Here is a 25,081-nt window from a genome sequence, read left to right as displayed (position 1 = left end):
CCTAATTCATAGCAGTTGGCTAATATTTGGTTTTCATTTCTCCTCATCCATTTTAGCAAATGGGGTTTCTAGACACCACCCAATCCTTTCAGTGCTAAGGAAGAAGGATGATCTTGGACCTTTACCCTTCAAGTATAACCTTGTATGGGTACAAGGAGTGGTCGAGATTATTCATAAGACATGTAAATAACATGTGGTGGGATCCCCATTTTTTGTATGGGAATCAAAGCTTTAGAACATTAAAAGGGCCTTAAGACAGTGGCTTAGGGAGTCCTACTTGACACCACACAAGAAGAGAGACAAATTGTTAAAGCAACTGGAAGACCATAAGAGCATAATAGAAACCAACACAGTGGAGCCATGACACCTTAAAAAAGAAAATGAAATATCTAAAGAAATATTTAAACTAAGTCAACAGGAGGAAGCTCTTAGGAGACTGAAATCTTGAAGCCTATGGCTTCAGGTGGGGGACTTAAATACCTCCTTTTTTCATAAGCAATCTCATGAAAGGGAAATCTGGAACAAAGTAAATAGATCACCCCTGAGGGTAGTCCTAAAATTACCAGGTATGAGGATATTAAGCAAGAATCCTTCCTCCATTTCCAAGAATTATACCAAGAGTCTGAATTTTTGGACTTGGATTGGGCCTAAGAATTCAAATCTTGCATTCCTTGTATAGTATCTGAATCAGAGAATGTACCTCTAAATAAAGAAATTGAGGAGGAGAGGAGCTTGAAGCAATTTGGTCTCTCAACCCAGAGAAAGTTCCTGGTCTTGATGGGTTCTCAATTAAATTTCTCATAACCTTTTGAAGCTTAATTAAACAAGATATCTTAAGGATGTTGAATAGTTGTCAAAGAAAGAAGAGGACTAGAGGAAGCATAAAATATTCCTTCCTGGATCTTATTCCCAAGGAGATAAACCCATCAAATATTTCGAGTTTTCATCCGATTTCTTTTTGAAATTCTGCTTATAAGATAATAACCAAAATCATTGCATCCAAGATGAAAAAATTACTTTTTGGAATTATTTTGGAGAACCTAGGTGGTTTCATGAGCAGCAGGAATATTTTGGATGACATTATCCTGGTTTAGGAAGCACTAAATTCCAACAAAATAGAAGGTGAACTATGCTTGGTTATTAAATTATACATGGCTAATGCATTCGATAGAGTGACACATGAATTTATGTTTTTAATTCTGAAAGTTGGGGTTCAGTAATGAGTTTATTACTTGGATTAAATCATATATTATCTCCCCTTGGATTTTTGTTGTAGTGAATATAAGACTTTCCCCTTTCTTCCAAACATTGAGGGGGCTTCACCAGGGCTTCTTGTTGTCCCCTTTCCTTTACATATTAATGGCATAAAGTCTAAGTTGAAACCTAGAAAAGGATTGACTTAAATGTAAGTTGGTCGAGCTCACAATTGCGCGCAATGTTAAAACCATCAACCATTCCCAATTTTTTGATGATACATTGATTTTAGGTGGTGCCTCTAAAATAGTTGTTCTAGATTTCAAAGGATCCCGAATGATTACTTGAACCATTCTAGCAGACATATCAATAAGATAAAATGTCAGCTCTATGGCTAGAACTGCTCCACAAAGCTACTTGAGGTGATTGCTAGACAATTGAATTTTCCCTTATCCCTAGAATGGAGGCTTTTCAATTACCTTGGCATGCCAATCTCTCTAGGGCTATCGAGATGAATGGGAAGAAGTACTGGTAAAAATCTGAAAATAGATCTCATCATGGGAGATGCAATGGCTTAACACAACAGGGAAGGAAGTTCTCATAAATTCAGCTCTCTTGGCTCTTCCAGTATACGTTGGTTTAGTGTTTTTGGTGCCCAAAGGAATCTTAAGTCAGACCAAAATCTTTGTCTAGAAATTTATGTCATAAGGAGGGTGAAACAATGACAATAAGTTCCACTTGGTTAATTGGAAGGTGGTGTGTCTCCCTGAGGAAAGTGGTGGTATCAACATAAGGAATCTGGAATTGATGAAAAAAGTGTTTGTGAAAAAATCATATGGTACCTTCTTTCTAACTTGAAAGAGTGGTGGAAGACCACTTTTTTGAGAAAATATGTAACAACCTTGGTAAAATTCATGTAAAAAATATAAGACCATGGTTGATGGTACACCTATTCCAAGCTAAATGGTGGGAAAAACATCCTAGTAGGTGTTCATTTCGGTTATTATGGCTAAAGGAAATTGGCAAAGGCTTTGGAAAGGGAAAAAGGAACTTTTGGCACATTTATTTATGAAAATAATGGAAATTAGGAGAAAATTAAGGTGAAAGGTCATAGGTTAAATGTGAGGAGGCAATTGAAGGAACATAATGGAAAATGAAGAAAATAGATGCCTCATTAATAAAAAGGATTTTGAGGATCAATTGGCATGCTCTTCGCTCAAGCTTTTCCTCGGGTTTTGCATTCGATCAAGAAAGGCAAAGAAGGCAAGAGGAAGCAAACATTAATTAGGGAAAGGAAGGATCAAGCAGCTACAACAATATTCTTTGCAGGTATTGATTTGTATGTTTATTTTCCTTGCTAGATTTGGCATGCATGGAATTGCATGTGGTTCTTTTGTTTTTATGGCATTATTTTTCTAGGTGTGATAGTGTTTTCAACCTAGCCTTTCCATTTCTAGATAACCATGGTGTGATGGGGTTATCATGTTATCATTGAGCTGGATTGTTGAATGGATTTGAAGCTGAGTGAGGTGGATCTCCAAATGATAGAGAACATGGCCTAGTGGTCTATGAACCAGATTGTGGATCACGGTAAAGCCACTAGGCTAGTGGCCACTAAGCCAGGCTATGGGTTTCGTAAAGCTAGGATTGTGTTACCTTGGTGGGCCTAGGAATCCTTGCCAGTGAATGGAAGGATATACAGTAAATCCAAGATGTGGTTTTCTCTATGATGGGCCTGGTAATATTGGGTTTGGGATATGAGTTAAAGCCTAGAGAGTGGGCCTTGGTTTAGGTCCTAGTGATCTAGTGTTGGATTGCAGTAAAGCCTGAGAGAATGGGAGAGAGTAAAATTCCTCACGTGGTAGGTGGAGAAATTTGGTGACGTCCATGCTTGTTTGGCCTAGCGATCAGGTCAAGATCATGGTAAAGCCTGTTATGACATGTTTATTATGTTGGCCTAGTGATCCAGGATGGATTATAGTAAATCCAAGAGGTGGTTTACTTTTGGTTGGGCCTACTAATCTTGGGTTTGGTATATGTGGTAAATTCTAGAGAGTGGGTTTTGGTTTAGGGCATAGTGATCTAGGATTGGATTACAATAAAGCTTGGGAGAATAGGAGACAAGAAAATTCCTCGCGGTGTAGGTGGATAAATCTGGTGGCATCCATGCATGTTTGACCTATTGATCAGGCGGAGATCATGCTAAAGCCTGCTATGACATGTTTACTGTGTTTCCCTAGTCATCCAGGATGGATTACGGTGAATCCTAGTTTTTATTGATGAGGGTGAGGTATTTTAGCCTTAGGATGCCTTGGTTGGTTCTTTTGGTTTGAGTCCCACATTCATGATTGGAGTATAGCACAGGGGTGAATGACTGAAGAGATATTTGGCTCAACCATTCTATTGTCATGTGGAACATGATCGTCCCATCCCGGGTTTCGATTTTGTATCATCAATATGAGGTTATTTCTCCTTGTATTTATATGAATATTATATTGATTTATATGTGGATCATATGGTTATGATTTCATTGCTATTTTTGCTACTATTATGCTGGTTATATATGTGTTTTATGATAGTGGCTATGTATGGCTCTCATCATGCTTTTACTTGTAAATGAATGGAAAATGTATCCATTACCTAATAGATGATAATGTAGAAAATGATATGAGGGAACAATTGTTATTAGCAATTATAAGGTAAGTATGAGATCCATATGCTTAAATTTGCTGTTTACACCTATAGATCACATATTTGTGATATTTTTAATGAAATTCCTGACATGGCTAGTAGGGGTCTAGTTAAGGGCTTGTTCAAGTATTTTATTTTGCATCATTGTTTCCCTGATGTCTTACTGGTCTAGAGATGTCATTCAATTCTAGGCAGTGACCTAAGCTCTAGGCCTAAAAAAGTGGATCAAATACTAGGGACATTGGCACAATAGTGAGAAAAATAGACCCTAGATGTTGGCATGCCTTGTCATGAGAGCATCTAGAGCCTCCTGGACACTAAAAGTCCTATAGAATGAGAGAATCTGGAGGTTAAGTGGTCAAAAACATCAATGGGACCTAGGGGCTAGCTACCTAAAGAGTTGGGATGGTTCTCAGGAGTTTTATAGTTGATGTGGAAGGTCTGTATGTTGTGTTTTTATCGATTCCATTTCATTAAGGTCACATAGGAGGTTGAATCTAATGATAGTAGCGTCTCATCGCATGTTTACCCTGGTTGGTCGATTACTTGGGTTTATGTGGGAGGAGGGTGTTACAGACTGGTATTATATTGGGTTGTGCTCTCTTTCGATCATATATGATACTACAATGTGGTATCAGAGAATGGTTCACCCCTCGAATTGGATGGATTATGTGTTGGTTATGCATTCATGTTAGTTTTGTTTCTTATGCTTGTAGTCCATGTGCTTATTGCATTTGCATGGTGTTGATCATGGTTGTAGTGATGTGGGATATTTCTTCATGAATATATGGTTGTATATGAATTTTTTATGCATATCAGTGTCTATATGTTGTTATGCATGCATTGTCATGGTGAAGGTTGTTCTGCATGAGGTAAAGCAGGAGATGCAAACCATCAAAATGAAGTTGCAACATTGGACCTCAACGCAAGAGCATGTCATCATACAGGTTTGCATGTTGGGCATGCAAGTATGTAGGTTAAGAAATGTTATATGAATTATGGTCATGTGTATGCCTTTCATTTTATTGTTGTTATGGTTACATGTATGATATATGCTAGTCGATTAGTGTAGTCATATGCACATGTCTTAGATACTCATGAATGATAGTAGTGTGTGGTTGTATGCATTGCTATTGTTGTTTTATGTTAGATAACTTGGTGATTATGTTGTATGTTGTTGATGAGTATGTTATAGATTAATTTGTTGTTGTCATATGATAGTTAGCTTGATGGTTATGTTATATGTTGTTGATAAGCATGTTATATGTTAACTTAATATTGTTATATGTTAGTTAACTTGATTACTAGGGTTATAGAATTAATATATTGATGTTATATGTATCATGCTAAATTGGATTGGCCTATGAAAATGGTTAGGGTTATGGCATTCATGTATGAGTTAATACGTCATGATATTATTTCACACTAGTCTAGACTGGCTATGAAAATGTGATTATTATGTATGAATGATCATTTTTAATGATGTGAACATGTTAGCTAGTTATTGTTATGGATATCATGACCTTATTTATGGTTGAGTTTAGATGTTGTGAAGTTATACCGTACTAATATAGCTTGATTGTCCAGACAAGATAGCCTCCCCTGAGATACATCAAGGTATGAGTTATCTTATGTCATATACTTAGTGCTTGACTATTTTATTATGTCGTCTATTTGGTGTTTGAGTGTCTGATTAATTACATGATATGAGTATGTGTCTGTAAGATTGATGGTTGTACTAATGCATATGTGTTGAGAAAACTAATATGTACTTGGGTGTAAGTAGGTGATAGTTGTAGCATTATGTATTATGATTAATGAATATGAGTTGATTGTTGCGTATGCCATGGTAGTTAGACTTGGTAAAGGTTGATTTAAAATTAATATACATGATGTGTTGGTATCTAGAATGAGAGACTGACATGTGTGAGCAGTTGAAATGAAACATGCTTGGTATTAGCTTGATAATGTAATAGTTGATGTGTTTATATAACAAACAACTGGGTGATGTCACAATATATAGTAAGCCTTGACTACAATAAGGTAAAAAGGGAAAAGAAAGGAATTGGGCAAGAATTCCTTTGGATATGTTTGGAAACCATAATTCAAAACGAAGAAGTGCTTTGCACACAAGAATTTTCCTAACTTTGATTTTGTCTGACATTCTGTGCTATAGCAATGGACATGTATTTAATAGGCATATCAGCTACTTTCCAGTTATGGATGGATTGTCAAGGTAATTGGAGTCCCTTGAGGGATGGCATGGAGGTGTTCAGTTGCAAGAAACATGCTTGGCACAATATGGTAAGGTAACGAGTGTATTTTCATGTTTATTTATGCACTAACAATTATGTGTTTATGGCAGTATGATGTAGGAGATTGCATGGAAAAAGAGATTGCCATGAAATCTAAAAGAAGGCTCAAGTTGAGGTTTTCTTTATAAGCACTGGGAACCATGGGGATTGAATCGTGGTGTCTGTTAGGAGTCTTGTGATGTCGATTCTTTGTGCTTTGTTTGCACTTGATTTGCACCTTTTTTTATGTTTGTATAGTGTATGGCCATATCACTTTGGTGCGGTATCATATTGCTTTTGGTTTTTCATGATCTTCTTCTTATTTGTCTTCATTCTTACCTTTTATGTTTTGGTTGGGAATTAGTGTGGGAAGGAGGAAAGTTAATGGAGCTCGGGGAGAACTGTGTGGTACCCAAAAATTTATGTAAGACACAGAGTGTGAGTAAGTGCAGCGGATGGTAAGACTATGACAGTCGGTTGGACTAGTTGGCTCCATTGTGGTAAGTGGACAGTGGTAGTACAACATGAGAAAGGTAACCAGAAAAGGTAAAGTAAATGGATCTCAGGTGTAGAATGCCTCAGCTAAGTTGGGAAATGTGGTTCTGAATGTTGTGCATGTTATGCACAAATAAATGAAGTTCTCTTAATCTTGGCCTTATGATAACTAGTAATTATGTTGTGCTCCTAATTGTTTTATCCTAATGTTTATATGCATATATGTATGTATGTACATTGTAATATGACCGGGTCATCAGGGTTCATGATTATTTATGTTGATGTTTATATGTATACGTGTATGTTTGTATGTAATTGTCTGAGAGGATCGACAGGGATAATTATTGTGGAGGGATGATCGCTTATGCAGGTGAATGGCATGAGGAGATTCATGGTTCATGAGGAATCAAGTGGGAAGAGTAGGCTAAAAGATCACTGTGGTTAGTATCATGTGGATATGAATTGATATTATATCCTTGTATTATGCCTATGTTGATGTTATAGACAGGTAATGTTGAGGGTTACATCAGTTGAATGAAAGTAGTGTCCTTTGCAGCATGCTAGGATAAGTATGGATTGTGGAAAGACACTTGAAACAAGGTTGCCTGGTAGAGACAGTGTGGTATCTACATGTGTGGTACTATTGTTGTACATATGTTTTATATGTTGTACATGTTGCATATGTGATGTTGTGCGCATATGGTGTGATGTATATATAGTGTGTGTACATGTTGTTTATGCAATGTTATGTATAGGGTGGTGCAGATAATGTTGTGTGAATATTTCATATGCAGTCTTTTGTATAGATGGTGTTATGTACATGTTGGATATGCCATGTTGTATACATAATTTACTGTACGCATGATGGATATGAGGTGTTGTGTGCATGTTGGATGCACAGTGTTGTGTACATAGGGTGTTATGTACATGTTGTATATGCAGTGTTATCTACATATGGTGTTGAGTGCATCTTGTACATATGGTGCTATGTACATATGGTGTTGTGTGCATGATTATACAAGTGGTGCTATGAACATGTGGTGTCATGTACATGTTTTACATGTGGGGGTGTGTGCATGTGGTGTTGTGTAAATGTCTTGCATGTGATGTTGTGTACATGTGGTGTCATGTACATGTTGTGTATGTGATACTATGTACATGTGGTAATGTGTACGCATTGTACAAGTGGTGCAATGTACATGTGGTGTAGGTGTTGCCGTGTACATCTGATGTGGTGTACACCTTATGTAGGTGGTGTTGTGTATAGGTGGTACTGTGTGTGGGTTGTACCCATTGTACTGGGGTACATGTGGTATTGTGTGCATGTTGTACATGTTGTGCTGCAGGCATGTGGTACTATATATGTTCATTTTATAGTTGTGGTATTGTAACATGTGTACTCATTGTGTTGTACTCTGTGTGTGTTGGGTCCCTAGAATACTATTGATTACCCCATTACTATTGTAGTTGTAGCCCTTATTAATATTGTTGTGCCCGTATTATCCCCATATTTTTATTACTGTGCCCCATAGAATCCCTCTATTGTTATTTTTGTGACTTTATATTATTATTGTTAGGTCAGCTGGGTTATATTGTGACTCCTTCGACTCCTATATATAGAAAGGAGGTTTTGTCATTTGAATCATCCAAGAATTGTTCATTTATGTAATGTAAAGGAGGTTGCCCCCTCGAAGAGGCTGAATTCTAAGGCCTTGATCTATCTTTTCTATCTTTTCTTGAGCTGGTTTCATAACATTTGGTATCAGAGCTTTGGATTCTAGGGTTTCACTCCCTATAAATTTTTTTCTGCAATGTTTCAGAAGTTGCAAAAAAAACCCGTTTGAGAATAAGTCGTGCTGAATCTCGGGTCCAAATTTCAGAGCTGTTCGCACTATATTTGTGGAGATATGATCTGAGGAAGTTGGTCTTTTTGCAAACTCTTGAATTACATTCCAAACAGGTGACCTAGGGAAAAGCGTCACAACTTTCTCTCTAGGGATCGGATTGAGATTTCGTAAGAAGGTATAGAAAGGGAACGGACTATAGTTTCCTGTATGCATTTTTCAGATCCAAAGGTCTAAACAGTGACTCGTGGCACGTCGTACAAGTTCACTCTACTGAACTAGTCTATAATCAAGTCACTGTGGGAGATTTCGTATAACTCTTCCTTGGAGAATCCAATTTGGGTCAGACTTGTGGCATTGGAAAGAGGACACAGAGGGCTACTGTAGGTCACAAATTCAGATCTAGATGATTGGAAAGTACAGAGATACATCAGAGGCAATATCGAGCTCCTACAAAGTGAAAAAAGGTGTGTAGATTTTCATAAATTTTTGCTTAAGCTTGGTTTGAAAATGTATTTTGAAGGAATTCAAAGGGCATAGTAGAGCATTATTATCTGTAACTAATGCCCTGAGAAAAGAAAATTCAAACACCTAGTAAGGAACCTGAAAGCTCTAGCATGACTCATGAAGAAGAGGCAGAAATGCAACATGATATATCAAAATTACGAAACCAAGTGCAACAACTGTCCCTTGCACAAAAAGGAACAGAATCTAAGATGGATGGTTTAAAGAAAGGCATAGAAGCTAAGATGGATTGTTTAAAGAAAGGTGTAGAAGCTAAGATGAATGATGTAGAAGCTAAGATGGATGATTTGAAGATAGATTTGAAGACAGACATGGAAGAACTGAAGATAAATATGAATAAGTTGCTACAAGAAAGGGTCACTAATGGTGAAAGGGTAGTAAAGGAAACTCATGATGAGAACAAAAGAATTTTTAATCATGATTCCATAGACTCTAATTTTGGATCAAAGACCCACCATATTCCAAAAATTGATATGAGGAAGTTTGATGGCAAGGATCCCGCAACATGGATATTACAGATGGAGCAATTTTTCGATCTCAATAATGTGCAAAACACACAAAAGGTACGTATTGCAACTTTATATTTGGAACCAAATCAGTTTGTATGGTATCAATGGCTTTTCTCTCGTAAACAATTTATCACTTGGGCAATTTTTACAAAAGAATTGATAGCACATTATGAGGATACAAAAAGCAACACTTTTTTTAGCCAATTGATAAGTCTCAAACAAAAGGGTTCAATAATGGAGCACATTGAGGAGTTCCAAAAATTGAACATAAGGGTAAAAGATATTCCAGAGGAGCATAGGATTGATGTGTTCATAGGGTCTTTAAAGGATAATATCCAACATGATGTTCGCCTTTGGGAACCTGATTCATTAGAGAAGGCATTCAGGTTAGCAAGAAAAATGGAAAGCAAAATTATGGCAACTAGGAAGCATACCACTCACAACTATAAAGACGGAAGTGTTGTTGCCCCTAGTCTTCCACAACCTATAAGGTTGACACCACAACAATTGGAAGAAAAAAGAGCAAAAGGGCTTTGTTACAGTTGTGATAGAAAATACACTAAAGGTCATAAGTGTGCTGAGAAGAAATTATTCTACATAGATTGTGAAGAGGAAGAAGAAAAGGAGCAAGAAAGGTCAAAAGAAGAGGATATACTCCAGGAACAAAGCCTAGATAAAGAAGAAATGAATCCGACCATATCTTGTAATGCATTGGCGGGAATTACCACTCCTCAAACCATCAAGATAGAAGGACAAATCAAGAAGAAAAAGGTAATAGTGTTGATTGATTCAGGAAGTACCCACAATTTTATTCATTGTAAGGTAGCAAAAGAATTGAATTGCTTCTATATCCAGCACCAGAGTGTCAAGTGATGGTTGCAAATGGAGGAACAATAAATTTCTTGGAAAGTGCCATAATATCAAGCTATCCATGGGAAAATATGTATTGACTAGCCCAATGCTTTCCATTCCAATGGGAGGTGCTGATGTTGTACTAGGAGTCCAATGGCTACAATCCTTGGGTACAATAGCTTTTAATTTTCAAGAACTTTTCATGAAATTTTCTGTGGAAGGAAAGGAAGTTGAATTAAGGGGTATTGCAGGGAAACCGGGAAAGATAATCAGCTCTAATGGTATGACAAAGCTTCTAAAAAAGGAACAAAGAGGTGTAATTGCACAATTATGTTCGCTAGATGTTTCCACATTGGAATCATCTATTTCTCCAGATCTCCAAAAAGTCTTGGACAATCATTCCAAGGTATTTGAGACTCCCAAAGGTCTCCCACCTATTCGTGATCATGATCATGCTATTCATCTGATTCCAGGAAGTGTTCCTCCAAACATCAGGCCGTACAGATATCCCTATGCCCAAAAGAGTGAAATTGAACGTATGGTTGCAGAAATGCTAGAGGCTGGTATAATTCAACCAAGTCAAAGTTCTTTCTCTACTCCAGTAGTATTGGTGCACAAGAAGGATGGATCATGGCGCATGTGTCCAGATTATAGGGAGCTCAACAAGCTCACTATTAAAGATAAGTTTCCCATTCCTGTCATTGATTAATTGCATGGATCAATTTACTTCACCAAGTTGGATCTTTGTTCTGGATATCATCAAATCAGAATGAAGATTGAAGACATTCTGAAAACAGCATTTAGAACTCATGAGGGTCATTATGAATTTTTGGTCATGCCTTTTGGCCTTACCAATGCACCTTCAACATTTCAAGGTTTGATGAATTCAATTTTCAAACCATTCCTTAGAAAATTTGTGTTAGTATTTTTTGATGATATACTAATCTACAGCAAGTCTTGGAAGGATCATGTTGAACATGTTGACAGGGTGCTACAACTATTGGAGGAGAAACAATTATATGCAAAAAGATCCAAATGTTTCTTTGGAGTACAAGAGGTGGAATATCTGGGTCATATTGTATCTCATGAAGGAGTTAAGGTAGACCCTAGCAAAATTAAAGCCATTAAGGAATGGAAAATCCCCACATCCATAAAGCATCTGCGAGGATTTCTCAAGTTGACAGGGTATTATCGCAAGTTTGTTAAGAATTATGGGAGAATAGCAGCACCTCTAACAACATTATTGAAGAAAGATGCATTTTCATGGACTCCAGAAGCAACAAAGGCCTTCAAACATCTTAAAGAGGCAATGTGCCAAGCACCGGTCTTAGCTACACCGGACTTCACAAAAACCTTTATTGTGGAATGTGATGCTTCAGGAAATGGAATTGGTGCTGTTTTAATGCAAGATGAAAGACCCATTGCTTTTGAAAGTCGTCCAATCAAGGGAAAGTTTTTACACAAAGCTATTTATGAGAAGGAAATGTTGGCAATACTCCATGCACTTAAGAAATGGCGACCCTACCTAATGGGAAGACACTTCAAGGTAAAAACGGATCATGATAGCCTTAAATACTTTTTAGAACAAAGATTATCCTCTGAAGAGCAACAAAAGTGGGTCACAAAGATGTTGGGTTATGACTTTGAAATCATCTACAAAAAAGGGAAGCAAAATGTGGTGGCAGATGCACTCTCAAGAAAGGATGAGGATGTGGAAGCATTGTTGTGCTCCATTTCTATTATCCAACCAGATTGGATAAACGAAGCAAGGGAGGAATGGAAGAATGACGAAGAAGTGTGGGCACTTATTCGAAAGTTACAACAAGATTCCAGTATGTCTGATACATTTAGCTGGCAAAATGATTCGTTATGGTACAAAGATCGCTTATACCTCTGTAAGAATTCCCAGCTAAAACAAAAGATTCTTATGGAATTGCACACTTCTCCCTTAGGAGGGCACTCAGGATTTTTAAAAACTTACCACAGGGTTAAGAAGGAATTTTTTTGGGATGGCCTTAAATCAGATATTCAAAAGTTTGTGGTAGAATGTTTGGTTTGCCAACAAAATAAAGTTGAAACAATTAAGAAACCGGGTCTATTACAACCTTTATCCATTCCAAGCCAACGTGGGAGGAGGTTTCAATGGATTTTATCACAGGTTTACCCAAGTCTGAGGGAAAGAGTGTCATCATGGTGGTAGTTGACAGACTTACCAAGTATGCACACTTTTGTGCATTATCACATCCATTTAAAGCCAGTACAGTTTCTACTGCATTTATGGAAACAATTCAAAAGCTACATGGAAACCAAAAGATTATTGTAAGTGACAGAGATCCCATTTTCACTGGAAATTTTTGGACAGAATTATTTTCTTGTCTTGGTACTCAGTTAGCTCATAGCTCATCTTATCATCCTCAATCTGATGGGAAAACTGAGATAGTAAACAAATGTTTGGAAGGATATCTTCGTTGCTTTGTATCTGATAAACAGACACAATGGGTCAAATGGTTGCCTCTGGCTGAATGGTGGTATAACACTTCCTTCCATACAACAACAAAAATGACCCCATTTATGGCACTTTATGGTATCAGCCACCATCCATCACATCATATTTAAGAGAAAATTCTAAGGTTCAAGCAGTGGAACATCACATCGAACATCAACAACAAGTCCTCCAACTCTTAAAGGATAACCTCGTGTTGGCACAGAATAGAATGAAACAACAGGCAGATCAACATCGCAGTGAAAGAAGTTTTGATGTAGGTGATTGGGTATTCCTACGGCTACAACCATATAAGCAAATGTCCCTCAAGCAAGCTAAGAAGGATAATAAATTATCACCAAAGTATTATGGTCCATACAAGGTGTTGCAAAAGATTGGTACTATGGCATACAAATTGGAGCTTCCTGCAGCTTCTCGATTGCACCCAGTTTTCCATGTTTCATGTTTAAAGAAGGTTATAGGAAACAAGCTCCTAGTTCAAACAATATTGCCAGAACTTGACGAGGAAGGAAAAATTATATTGGAACTGGAAGCAATCACAGAAACAAGAACTCGACAGCTACGAAATCGATCAATTTCAGAGTATCTTATCAAGTGGAAGAACTTATCCGCTGAAGATTCCACATGGGAGGATGAGAATTTTATACAGAAGCATCCAGAACTTCTCAAGCGTTGAGGACAACACTTTTTTGAAGGAGAGGGGCATGTTGGGTCCCTATAATACTAGTGATTACCCCATTACTATTGTAGTTGTACCCCTTATTAATATTGTTGTGCCCCTATTATCCCCATATTGTTATTACTGTGCCCCATAGAATCCCTCTATTGTTATTTTTGTGGCTTTATATTATTATTGTTAGGTCGGCTGGGTTATATTGTGACTCCTTAGACTCCAATATATGGAAAGGAGGTTTTGTCATTTGAATCATCCAATAATTGTTCATTTATGTAATGTAAAGGAGGTTGCCCCCTCGAAGAGGCTACATTCTAAGGCGTTGATCTATCTTTTCTATCTTTTCTTGAGCTGGTTTCATAATAGCGTGGTACATGTATTGTGTTGTGTTGTACGCCAGGTGTAGGGACATATATTGTGTGGTATTTTACATCGTCTAGATGTATGTGTCATGTTGTGCATTAGGTATAGGTATATCTGTGGTGTAAGTGCATGTATCACATGTTGTAGTATGTCATGTGTGGTTGTATGTGTGTGATGCATGCTATGTGTACATGCCCATGGTTGAGGAGAAGGCACTGGGTGTTTGTCTAGTGTGGCAGCTGATATGATGTGCATATGGAATAAGGACAAAGGTAGAAGCTAAGGTTTGATTAAAGGATTAGTATCCGTATTTTATTTAAACTTTATTATGTGTGTGAATTATGATTCTAGTTTATGATGGTTACATGTGATTTTTTATTTTGATCTATGATGGTTGCGTTTTGAGCTAACCATATGTGATATGTTTATTCATGATGATTTGGTCAAAGATGATAGTTTTACTTATTGTGACAAGAAGTAAACATGATTGCAAGTGTACCTTATTGATGAGTTACCAATGAGGTATGATGTGAATTTATTTCAACTCATTTTAATTCTATTGGAAGTTATGTGCTTGGTACAAGAAACACGAAAATCCCCAGTTGGGTGGTTGAAACTGACTACAAGAATTAGTAGCAATAGTGAAATGAATTCGAACAAGTAGCAGTATGCTTGTAAAGCACTTCAGGAGTAGGGCCATAATGGGACACTGCTACCCAATAATGTAAATTGATTTCCATGAACATGCTATGACCGGTATGATGGTTTTGAGGCAGATATATGCCTTGGTTGTTGACCTTCCAATGCAAGGAGCCTTACCAAGAGATGAATTTCCTGGGATAGGGGATGTCGGGGAACTTGAAAGGTGACTGACTGCATAGAAGGGGATGACTAGATTACTTGAGGGATTGTGTAGCAGAGAAGGGAAGGCCGGGGATGGATTTTTTTGGTCATCAACATTGCCGGATGGAATTAGGTGCACATTGGGAGTGCGTTGTGGAGTAATGAGCTGATAATTGTTCGTTGTGAAGACAAGTGGCACATGATTGCAGTGTTAGCAATTGGATGCAGCTCTAACTCTGGAAGTGGATTCTAGTCTTCCTATGAAGGAGGTAAATCCCAGTATTACTTTGAGGGTAGAGGTGTGAGCCTTTGTATTCCCTTGTTGTGAATGCAGGCATCACATCCTTTTATTTTCTAGTTGAGAAAATGTGCATATGTGTATATGTGTATCGCGCTGGTTTATAAAGCTCCATAGGCAATATGGTTAATTCATTGGTTGAAGCCAATGTGTATGTGTGTATTTGTGGTTATTACTGTAAATATCATAATGAGTTTTTTAATAAAGCAACAATAAACGGTATGTTTGTCATGTTTTAGTAGGTGGTCATTGTAAATACTGCAATGCATTGTGTTATAAAGCTCTATGGGTAGCATAGTTTTTCTCAGTAGTTTGTTGGTTTATAGGTATCATTGAACACCGAGGAGGAGGAGGGTTCTATAAGAGCCCTAGTAAAAATTCATATAAAAAGTATAAGACCATGGTTGAAGGAACACTTATTCCAAGCTGAATGTTGGGAAAAACATCCTAGTGGGTGTTCATTTCGATTATTATGGCTAATGGAAATTGGCAAAGGCAATGGAAAAGGATTTGGAAAGGCAAAAAGGCATTTTTGGCACATTTATTTATGAAAATAATGGAAATTAGGAGAAAAGGAAGGTGAAAGGTCACATGTTGCATGTGAGGAGGAAATTGAAGGAAAATAATGGAAAATGAAGAAAATAGAGTCCTCATTGATAAAAAGGCTTCTGAGGATTAGTTGGTAAGCTCTTTGCTCAAGCTTTTGATCAAGTTTTGCATTGGATCAAGAAAGGAAAAGAAGGAAAGAGGAAGCAAATATCAAGTAGGGAAAGGTAGGATCAATAACGTACAACAAAATTCTTTGCAGTTATCAATTTCCATATGTACTTTCCTTGCTAGATTTGGCATGCATGGAATTGCATGTTGCTCATTTGCTGTTATGCCATGGCGTTACACAAAAAAATGTCACCACGACTTTCTACAGTTCGTGTGAGTCCATCACTACTCATGCATACCTCCTTTGCAAGTCTTAAGCCTCAGCTCTTCATGTCAAGCCTTGAAAATGGGAGAAAGACCTTAAAAATATCTCAAATCCTGGTTTTGCACTTTCTCCTAGCATTGCCTGCGGTACCGCACCCAATGGTCACATGACCTGCGAACCTGACCACTCTGTCTATTAAGCAATGGGTGCAAACCCCTGTAAAAGTTAAAAAGCGTGGGTTCATTCTTAAAAACTCACCTTGGGTCACTTCTGGACGCTTCTAGAAGGAATATTACGCTGGCAAGTCCGCTCCACCTTGGTTCATCCATTCCATAACTAAGGGAGCTAACTCCATGATATGAGGTGCTTATCCCATTGAAGGAGGAACTTATCCCTTCAATGGAGGACCTACAACTGCCTTCCTTTGCACTATAAATTAAGGCATTGGGTTGGTTGTAGGGGAGGTTGAAAGCTGAAGATTCTTGAGGGTAAATGCTGCTAGAAATTAGACTTCCTTTTTGAGCTTGTGAGAGGAGAGATCACATACCTTTCATTTCATTGGGGAAGTGAGTGAGGCTTGTCAAAGTAGAGGAGATTCCTGCTGGACCCTGGAAAGAGCTTGTGCAACATCAAGGCAAAGGTTGTAAGGTTCTTTTATTCATAAAGTTAATACAATCAAGTTTATTTTTCTCAATGAACTGTCTTTAATGGTTTATTTTATGAGCTCCTTGATCTTCATAATGAACATGTTTTATTATATTATCTATGCAGGTGTTCTTTGATGTGTGTTTGTTTGTGTATGCAGGTTATTAAAAGGGAACTGCTTGAAGCTGTTGGATCAAAACTACCACAAACAAGCGTTGGACCAAGGTAGGGTCTATTACACCTCTTAGTTTTTCACTTATGAATTGAAACATGTTTATAGAAAAGTAGATTTTATTTTGCTACTTGTTTCTAGATATCATTTGATACTAGGGAGATCGTTCTTTGTCCGCAAGAATGATTTATCCGGCCAACAAAATGGCGACTCCACTGGGGAATGGTTTTGGTTTTTAATTTGCCTTTGCTTTTGACTTGAAAAACTTTAGTTTTGGTTTCTGAGTTTTGCTTGATGTGTGTGGGATTGGGTACTTATTAGATCCTGGTTTGATTTTTTTTATTTTTCGGATTTTTGGAAGAGGACCGTACCTTCTGCGTTAGATACAGTGCGGACCTATCCGCACTGTTACAGTATAACACAAAGCAGTACCGCATCTGGTTCTAGTGGGAGCCTGTGGACCCTATCAAAAGTTTGAAAAACCTAAGATCCTTCCGCCCAGTTAGGTTTAGTTTTTGTCCATAGCTATTAGTTTATGCCCAGATCTGCACGTGTCTTGACAAAAGTTCCTTATGAGTTAAGTTCCATTGGCATTCTTGTTTTAAGCTTTTACCAATTGGGTGTTTTGAGTCTCTTTTTTGAGAAATTCTTAATTTGATTTCCTTTGGTCATTACTTGGAGGTTTGTCTCAGTCTTTTCACAATTTTGCATCTTTTTGCTTTGTTTTTGCAGAAATTGTGTATGAGTGTTAATCGCCTTTGAGTGTTTTTATTTTTTGATCTTTGGAACTCTCACCCAATTTTCTCGACTTGCTCTTGATTGGTTCTTAGATTACATTAGAATCATCTTGTGTTTGAGAATTCTCTTGCATAGATCACATTTGCATAATTAGAATTCTCATTTTCAGAATATGAATGAAAAATGTGCATAGATTACATTTGCATAATTTTCAAGTGAATTGTGCATAGATTACAATTGCATAGTTTACATTTTGAAAAATCAATCGTAGATTTAGATCAGTTTTCTTTGATTTGAATTTACATATTTTTATGCTTGTTTTTAACACACAAAAATAAAAATAAAAAACTGTTTTGGAATTGATTTGCATTAGTTTTTTCTTGATGAAATTAGTGCATTAGAGAATTTGTTATAGTTTCTCTTAGTGATCAATTTTTTGCATTGTTGGAAGTGAATGGAAACTCTCTCCTTACTTTAGTTAGGATTCATCGAATTGAAAAGATTACATTATCATATTCGATTGCATTCAGTTTTGGGTCGGGCCATAACACCATTGGTTTCATATCCATTTACCCTTTTGAGTAATAACAACCTAAATAACACAGTGCTTAATTAAAATTCATCTAGTAAATTTTACATTTTTAGGGCTCTTTCCACCAATCTAGCTTAGGCTAGTGTCTTGGAATAGGTTTTAGTTAACTCTCCAAGACAGTAAAACAAACAAGTAGTCGATCTTGCGGTAGGAAATAAATTCCAATTGTTACATATATGCTCTAGGAAGAACCTCTTAAAGGAGTCAAGCATGAGATAATATCTGAACCAGTGAGGTAATCAATCCTTCCTCATTGGGAACGATAGAAGATATTCATGTATTAAAAACGGTAAACCTCGGATTGACCATTGTCGAGGAGCCTGGGGTCACTTGTTGGTAAACCTTGGATTATGTCAAGGAGCCTTCAAGGGGTTTGAGCTTTGTTACTCTGCCCTTGCGTGCGTATTGGATCGTAGACTGTTCCCCCAGGTATATTTATTTCCGTTGGTAACCTTAGTGGCCATAATCTATAGGATTCTTTCCTAAGGTGACGGTGGAGGGAAGATCCCACTGTACCTGCAGCAGACGTCGACTAGACTAACTTGGACTCTCTGGGGGGTTATCTTCACTCGAGACGTTTATAGTGGAGAAACTTGTGCCAGTCTGTTTCATTAAGCAGGTTGTCGGGGTAACTATTCCAACCGCCATTTCTGTGTTGAATTCTGCGACGTTGGATTTCATCACCAACTAGTGTTTTGGTACGGAAAGTTACTGTTTGTGTGTGGTTCGACTCTTAGATTTGATAGCGCGTGTTAATTTGTTTGTTTTTACTTTTTAGAGACCATAGGTGTGAATTGTGAATTTTAATTTTTAGGTGTGAATTGTGAATTGTTAATTTTAGTTTTAAATTGTTAATAAAATTCACTGAAGTTGAACATAATGGAAATTGTTCCAGAATTTACCAACCAAGGGACCTCTCTTAACGAGAATCCTAGTACTTTTCCTTGCTTTGAAAAGGTTGGTCCTCCTTATATGGCTACTTTGTCATTACCTGGATTTACAATAGGTTTACCGATATGGTTATTTTCAACTTCGTTGGCCCCAAATACTCCAATTGTTCCACCTCAACCGAATGCTTCACCTCAACAGAGTTCACCATCTCAACATCACCAACCTTCTGTTGACCCTTTACCTTCTTCACCTAATTTTTCTTCCTCCATTTCTTCCTCTTCACTTGGGAAAAGCCTAGATGCTAGTAACTAGGTGGCTAAGAAGAGGAAGAAAGGGAAGAAGAAGAAGAAGAAGAAGCAAGATAAGAAATAAGTCAACCAACCAACCATGGCTGTAAGTGTTAGTTGTGTTGAGGAAACCTCCAACATGCATCGTAAACCCAAATACCCTTGCAGGCTTTGTAAGGGTGACCACTTCCTTATCAATTGTCCTGGTATTCCAAAGGTCTTGGAAGTATGGTCAAAAAAATCTCATCAACTTTCCATTGATCCATCAACCAGTGATAGTCAGGTTACTGGGAAAAAGGGTGAAGTTAGGTTTCCTTGTAAGTTATGCAAAGGGAGTCATCAAACTCACATTTTCCCTCACATGGATGAAGCCTCAAAATTGTTGGAAAACCTTACTGTTCCACAGCAAGAATTTCCAACTGGTTACTGTAAACTTTCTCCCAACCTACCGTCAACTGACGAAGTGATTGATATAATTTCAAGTACAGTCGATCCCACCCTTCCATTGGAGAGTGAAACTCATATCACTCAGGTTGATGATCCATTAGTTGATCAAGTGGTCAATTCAATTTCACATTCGGTCGATCCCACTCTCCCTTTAGAGAGTGAACTTCATACCGCTCAGGTTCTTCTTGTTACATCAGATTCTTCTACGCCATGGGGCATTTCACCTGTTTCTACATAACCCTCTCCAAGTACTGAGGTCTTTTCCTTTGATTGGAATAGACTAACAGAACCTCGTCTTCCTTCCTCCATCCCTTTCCAAATCATTGTCAAGGCTGGTGGTAGGGACATACATCGCACACAGGTATATGAAGGTGCTTCTGTTAGTATTTTATCCTCAACTACTTGGAAAGCTTTGGGTTCCCCTCAGCTTGTGGCTATTACGCAGAATCTGAAAGCTTTTAATAGAACCATTAGTGAACCTTTAGGGATCCTTCCTAAGTTTTCTATTACCTTTGAAGGTAAAATTGTCTGTATTGATCTTATGGTAGTTCAAGGTCCCTTGGATTTCAATTTAATCCTTAGGCAAGACTATGTTTATTCAATGAAAGATGTCGTATTGACACTCTTTCTCGTGATGTCTTTCCCTCACAATGGAAATATTGTGGCTGTAGACCAGGTTTCATTCCCTAGTCTTGTTTCAACTACCAATAATATGACACCCCTAAATGTTCTTGATTCTAAAGTGGTATCTACCCTGCCATGGGTTAATTATGTGGAAACTGGTCCCATGTTTTTAGTTACCGATGTAAGTGAGCCTCTCACTGTTTGCTCATCTTCCTTTGATTTAGATCCGGTAATTGACATGGAAAACTCTATGGGATTACTTGAACACGATGTTCTTATCCCTTTTGAGTCCCTTGACATGTGTTCCTTCCAGAGAACTATTCTTCCTTCTGATGAAGACCTCTTGGAAGCCATGATGAAGGTGTGTCCATTGACATGTCTTTCTTGCAGTTGGAAGCCATGATCAGTTGGTCGAGGAAAGTTCCTTTTACTGAGTCAACCTCGTTAAAAAATGAATCAGGTGTGAGGACAGTTCTTTTCCTGTGTCAACCTCGTTAAAAAATGAATCAGTTGGTCAGAGGATAGTTCCTGTTACTGAGTCAACCTCGTTAAAAAATGAATCAGTTTCGAGGAAAGTTCCTTTTACTGTGTCAACCTCGTTAAAAAATGAATCAGTGAGTTTCGAGGAGAGTTCCTTTTACTGTGTCGACCTCGTTAAAAAATGAATCAGGTTTCGAGGAAAGTTATTTTCCTGTGTCAACCTCGTTAAAAAATGAATCAGGTTCGAGGATAGTTCCTTGTCTTGTGTCAACCTCGTTAAAAAATGAAACAAGGATAGGTTATATAGGTAGATTGTAGAGAGTAGAAGCGAGGATAGGTTGCTCCTGTCTCAACCTCGTTAAAAAATGAAATTGGATGTTTCGAGGAAAGTTCCTGTTACTGAGTCAACCTCGTTAAAAAATGAATCAGGTGCGAGGATAGTTCCTTTTCCTATGCCAACCTCGTTAATAAATGAAACAAGTGTCCATGAGGACCTTTTTCTGTGTCAACCTAGTTAAAAAATGAATCAGTTGGTCAGAGGATAGTTCCTGTTACTGAGTCAACCTCGTTAAAAAATGAATCAGGTTCGAGGAAAGTTCCTTTTACTGTGTCAACCTCGTTAAATAATGAATCAGTGAGTTTCGAGGAGAGTTCCTTTTACAGTGTCGATCTCGTTAAAAAATGAATCAGGTTTCGAGGAAAGTTCTTCTCCTGTGTCAACCTCGTTAAAAAATGAATCAAGTTCGAGGATAGTTCCTTGTCTTGTGTCAACCTCGTTAAAAAATAAAATAAGGATAGGTTATATAGGTAGATTGTAGAGAGAAGAAGCGAGGATAGTTTGTTCCTGTCTCAACCTCGTTAAAAAATGAAATTGGATGTTTCGAGGATATTCCTGTTACTGAGTCAACCTCGTTAAAAAATGAATCAGGTATAAGAGCATAGTTCCTTATCTTGTGTCAAGCTCATTAAAAAATGAAACAAGGATTCATGAACATAGTTCTTTGTCTTGTGTCAAGCTCGTTAAAAAATGAAACAAGGAGTTATGAGCATAGTTCCTTATCTTGTGTCAAGCTCGTTTAAAAAATGAAATAAGGGTTTTGAGGATACTTCTTTTCCTGTGTCAACCTCACTAAAAAATGAAACAACTCCCCCGAGTCTTTCCAAGATCTTGAAAGTAAACCTTCATTTCATCCACCTGGTTGAATGCAATGAAGCTTGAGGGGCATGTACCTCCATTTGCGTCATTATGCTGGGGGCATGCGAACTTATAACAAGCATAGTTTTCATTTCAAGCTTTCGTAAACATGAAACAAAATCTGAGCATAGTTCTTTTCCTGTGTCAAGCTCATTAAAAAATGAAACAAATCCTCCTCTAATTGAGTCGAGAGTTTGACTAGATCTCATAAATGTTAATTTGTATATTTAGGTTAGTTATTTTAGTTTTTTGCATAATTTTCTTACAGTTTTAGGTTGGATCTTTCATACGATCTCGTAAATGAACCTTCGTTCCATCCAACTATTAATTACCAGCAGTGTAATTAGTTGAATGAAATGAAGCTTGTGGGGCATGTGCTCTAGCAGTTATGCTTAGGGGGCATCAAGCACAGTTTTCTTTCTGTTTCAAGCTTGTATAAAAATGAAACTACTTTGAAGCATAGTTTTACTCTGTTTCAAGCTTTTGTAAAAATGAAACCTATCTCGAGTCAATTTCGGTTATTTTCAAGACTCGTTAAACTCATGGAAATCCCGATATTTTTTTGCTATCTTTCATTCTCGTAAAACAAATGAAAATGCCGAGTTCTTTCCGTCTTTTCCTGCTCGTAAATTAAATTGAAAGTCAGCCATATGAGTACATTTTTGTCCCTTTTTCAAACTCATTAAAACTTACGAAAAAGTGAAAACCATGAGCACATTTTTATCCTTTTTTCGAACTCGTTAAAACTTATGAAAAAGTGAAACCTTAGAGTCTTCTTTAAGCTCTTTTCTGACTCCTAAAACATGAAAAAATTGCCGAGCTTTCTTTTTTTAAACTCGCTAAAATGGAATTAAAAGGATGGTCCACTTACAACTCTTTTCTGACCGTATAAACATGAAAAGATTGTCGGGCTTTTGTCATTTCAAGTTTGATATTGGTTATAAAATGACGTGTCATTGATCGCTTTTTTACCTTTTCAGGTCAAAGACACTAATTATGAAAAGTACTCCTTGATCGTAATGGTCAAGCGGTTCTCTCAAGTATTATTTTATACTTTTTTGGGCTTGGGAGACACAAATTTACGAAAAAGGACAACCATGGACTTTTCGTAAGTTTTTCTTCTGACTCCCTAAAATTGAAAAACATCGAGTTTCTCCTATACTGGACTCGTTAAAATTTCACAGTAAAGGACCTGTTCAATTACAAACAAGAACAGACCACTCCTTAGGGTTTGAATTTTAAGCTAAGTTGGACTCATCCGAAGGATGAGCTTATAATCAAGAAAATTTTATCCTCCTCAAGCTTGTCAAAAATAAAGAGGTACTTGATAGAAATGGTGGGGGAAAATAGAGAAAAATGAACTTGTTTGTTATACTTTGTGTTTTAGAAAAGCAGTCAACCACTCTTGAACAGGACACTTTTTGTTCACCTAGGTTGGGAAATCCTTTGCCTAATAGTTAATCAAACCATATTGAAAGTCTTCAACCGGTTTCTAGGTATTAGCTTTGGGTCAATTGTCACCAAACCATCTGCAATGTCGTTATGTGTTCAAGATGTCAGTGCAAATAAACCATTCATCTGCAAAATATCTGTCATCCATCTTGACCATCCCTGAGTTAGTCCTTGCAAATATATTTCTTCAAACTTGATCTATGATTTCTTGTTGTGGGCTTGCCTACGACGGATCACTTTCTATCGACTTCAGCTCATTATCTAGAAAGATGATCTAGAAATCGTTAGTACCTTGGAATCTGCATGCCTCAATGGCAGGTTTCTCGCCTTTGACGACAGGTTGCATCATTGACCTTCGATCAAAGGATTCTGTAACGTGTTCAACATCAACTCATCTATTCACATATCATGGATTGTACTTAGTACTTTGAGAGCCATTGACATTACTGGTGGTTTCTCTCACACATGGGATTTCCAGGTGTGACAATGTTTTCCATCCTAGCATTGTCATTTCTGAATAGCCATGGTGTGATGGGGTTCTCATGGTTTGGTTGAGCTAGATTTCCAAATAGATTCGAATCTGAGTAACGTGGATCTTCAAATGATAGAGCATGTTATCACTCTAAAACGTCCCTAGAGTTGTTATGAAAGAAATGATAGAGGTAACCACAATCCTACTTTTGAGATCATGATCTAGCCTTCCTCATACTCAGAGAGGGCTCTCTCTTTGCTATTTAACTTTGTTTAGTTAATTGATTTTAGGCTAGTTATTTAAACTTAAATTCGGTTTTGATTTTGATTTGGTGGTGGAATCACTGACTCATATGGATAGAGGGATGCCTTTTACCATTTTGCTGTTGGGTTAAATGTCAAGAAAACAAGACTGAATCAAGTTCTAAAGATAGTGTTTACAGGGAAAGGTAGTTGAGTGAATTAAGATCTTTTAGGCTGGATGGTGAAGTGGTTTCCAATCGGGGTCAAGGATCAATTAAGGGTTCCTCAAACCGGATAATGAGAGAGATGATAGAGGTCAATCAAAACTAGGGAGCAATGAAGGATTCCCTACTCTGGATATCAGAAGAAAACATTAAAATGATTAACTGTTCAAGACAAAGTGTACTTAAACAAATTTTGTAATAATATTCCAGTTAATTCATTCAATTTAGATAACATGCAAGTATGTGAAACACTTAAGAAGATAACAATTTTACAAATAGAAAATACTTCAATGAAGAAGCCCAACACATGAATCCTGTAATGCAATGTCTTTATTACTTAGTCCAATCTACTGACTTAAAAAAAATGGTATAATGAACCCTTAAGTTTCAGATCAATACAACTATACAAATGTCCAGCAATCCATGCTCTATACTTCGAATTATGAAGAATTTATATAAAAATAGTTACAAAATATCCCAAAATATTTTGGGAATTATTCTACAAAAAAAAATATCTTCGTGCAAGAAGATAGAGACAGATATGTAACTGCTGCAATCTGTCCTTGTTTATTAGGCTCTGCTGTCAGATATTTTGTAGCGTTTTCTCATTTTCT

Source organism: Pinus tabuliformis, chromosome 5_1 (assembly GCF_031772625.1).
Source record: "Pinus tabuliformis cultivar Carrire ecotype Pingquan chromosome 5_1, CPIR1, whole genome shotgun sequence".
NCBI classification, from domain to species: domain Eukaryota; kingdom Viridiplantae; phylum Streptophyta; class Pinopsida; order Pinales; family Pinaceae; genus Pinus; species Pinus tabuliformis.
Note: the sequence above shows the minus strand (reverse complement) of the source record.